The sequence below is a fragment of the Propithecus coquereli genome, unplaced genomic scaffold, assembly GCF_000956105.1.
Source record: "Propithecus coquereli isolate 6110/MARCELLA unplaced genomic scaffold, Pcoq_1.0 Scaffold177, whole genome shotgun sequence".
Lineage (NCBI taxonomy): Eukaryota > Metazoa > Chordata > Mammalia > Primates > Indriidae > Propithecus > Propithecus coquereli.
The window spans coordinates 4,056,130-4,058,862 of record NW_012142412.1 but is presented as its reverse complement, the minus strand read 5'-3'; positions in this window follow the sequence as shown (position 1 = coordinate 4,058,862).

Genomic DNA, 2,733 nt, shown 5'->3' with positions numbered 1-2,733 from the left:
AGGTACATATGATAATTTAATACATTCATATAATTTATAAAGACCAAATCAGTGTATTGGGGATATCCATCATCTTAAATATTTGTCCTTTCTTTATGCTACAACCATTTGAATTCTTCTCTTCTAGCTATTTTGAAAAACACCCTGGATTATTATAAACTATAGTCACCCTACTGATCTTTCTAACACTAGGTCCTATTTCTTCTATCAAGTCACATATTTCGTGGTAATTACCTCCCTGCCTTTCTTTATGCTGTTAGCAACACTAAACATCCTGGTTTAGTTCTCCCTGTTTTAAAATTTGATATAAATGGAATCATACAATATTTATTCCTTTCTGTCTGGCTCTTGAACTCAGCATTATGTTTGTGAGATTTATCCGTCTTTTATGTATGCTTGTACATTGTTAATTTTAATTCTTGTACGCCATTCTGTTGTATGAATTTATCTATCCATTCTCCTGTCCATAGACCTTTGATTTTTTTTTTTTCCCCAGTATTTGGTTATTATAAAGAATGTTTCTGTGAACATTCCTGCAGATGTAGTCTGGAGGACAAATATACACATTTCTCTAGGATAGTCTCTCGGGTAGAACTGTTTGATCACAAGGTGTAAATATCGTCACCTTTAATGAGTAATACCAAACTCTTTTCCAAAGTAGTTTTACACATCCATCAGTAGTGTATAAGAGTTCTCCATTGCTTCACGTCCTTGTCAATATTTGCTATTGTCAGCCTCTTTAATTTTAGCAATTTGGGGATTGGGGTGGTATTTCAACCTACAGCCAGCCCTCCGTAGCTGTAGACTTTGTATCCCTGGATTCAACCAACCAGGGACTGAATATATTTGGAAAAAGAATTGCATCTGTGCTGAACATGTGCAGGCTTTTTTTTCTTGTCATTATTCCCTACACAATACAGTATAGCAACTATTTACACAGCATTTACATTGTATTAGGTATTATAAATAATCTAGAGATGATTTAAAGTATACGGGAAGATGTGTGTAGGTTATATGCAAATACTATGCTCTTTTATAGCAGGGACTTGAGCATCTGTGAATTTTGGTATCTGCAGAAGGTCCTGGAACCAGTCCCTGTGGATACCAAGGGACGATTGTAGCTTTAATTTGCATTTCTCTGGCGACTAATGAGATTGGAGTGCCTTCTATGATTTTATTCACGATTTGGGTTTCGTCGTTAATAAAGTATTCTTCAAGTAGCCTTGGCTAATTTTCTGCTGGACTTTTGTCTTTTTGATTTTGATTTGAGTCGTTTTTTTAAAATATATTCTGAATATATAACATATTTTGTTGCATATATGTTTCTTTCACAGTAGTATCAAAAATTATCCAAAACACAGGAACATGTCTAACAAAACATGTGCAGTAGAAAACTGTAACACATAATTGAGAAGAATTAAATAAGGCCTAAATAGACACACAGTATTCACACATTGGAAGAGTAATATCACAGAGACGTAAATTCTTTCCCAAACTGTTTCATAGATGCAATATAATCCCAGTTAAAATATCGATAGCTTTTTTTTTTGGTATGGAATTTGGCAAACTGATTATAAAAAGTATACGAAAAAGCAAAAGACAAACAACAGCTAAGATAATCTTGAAGAGGAAGGAGGAGAAGGAGGAAGAAGAGGATGAGGAAGAGGAGGAGGGGAACCACAGAACTTGCTGTAGAGATATCAAGGCCCATTGGAAACCATAGCAATAAGGCAGTGTAATATCTGTGCAAAGATAAACAGATCCATGGAACACAACAGAAAATCCAGAAACAAGCCCACATGGAGACTTGCTGGATAGCAAACATGACCCTGCAGGGCTTCAAAGAAAGGAGTGTCTTCTTAGTGAACAATATTGGAACAAGTGGATATTCATATTGGTAAAAATCAGTTCCAAGCTGATTCTTGACCTAAGTGTAAAAGCCAAATCATAGAGCTTCTATTTATTTATTTTTTTTTACATTTTTTTTTTTTACCCGGAGCCACGCCCAAGAGGCCTTGAGCAGTGGACTCCAAATCATAGAGCTTTTAGAAGATAATATAGGAGATATCATTATTTGAAAATCACCGCTTAGGGGCTCATCCCTTTTGTGAATCAGAGACACATAACAAGAGATCTGTGAGGGTGAAAAACAGTGCGGGCCCTACACACTAACAAAGGGGAAAATATATATTCCAAATTCAGGCAGCATCCTGTATTTCTAATAGAGACCCACTCTGTTTAATCATTTTTTATTATTTATGAAGACCATTAAAAAGTTTTATTTTAGCTACTGAAGAAATAAAATAATTTCTGGTGAGTCCTAGCCAGATAAAAGTTATTTAACAGCTTTATGGGAGAGGATACTCATATCATTTAAATGTTTATATATATAAAAAACCAGATAAGTACCCAACTGAAAATGCAAAACAGAATGTAATTGAAACATGCTGTCTCCCAGGAGAAAATCTCATTATCAAAAGTGTCTATTAAATAACCTTCCTGCAAAAAGTGTGACTCCTTAAATATTTTTATGGGCATATATTTATGATTAAATATATGTTCATAGATATATATATGATGGTGATAAAAATAAATTTTTTTGAAGTTGAGCATTCAAATCAAGAGGTTCACATCGTCAAGGTTGTTCTTTATTCAAGTTAGTGAATTAGTGAATTAGCAATTGAAGGTTTGAAGTCATGTGATCTCTATGTTGTATTTACACTCACACAGACA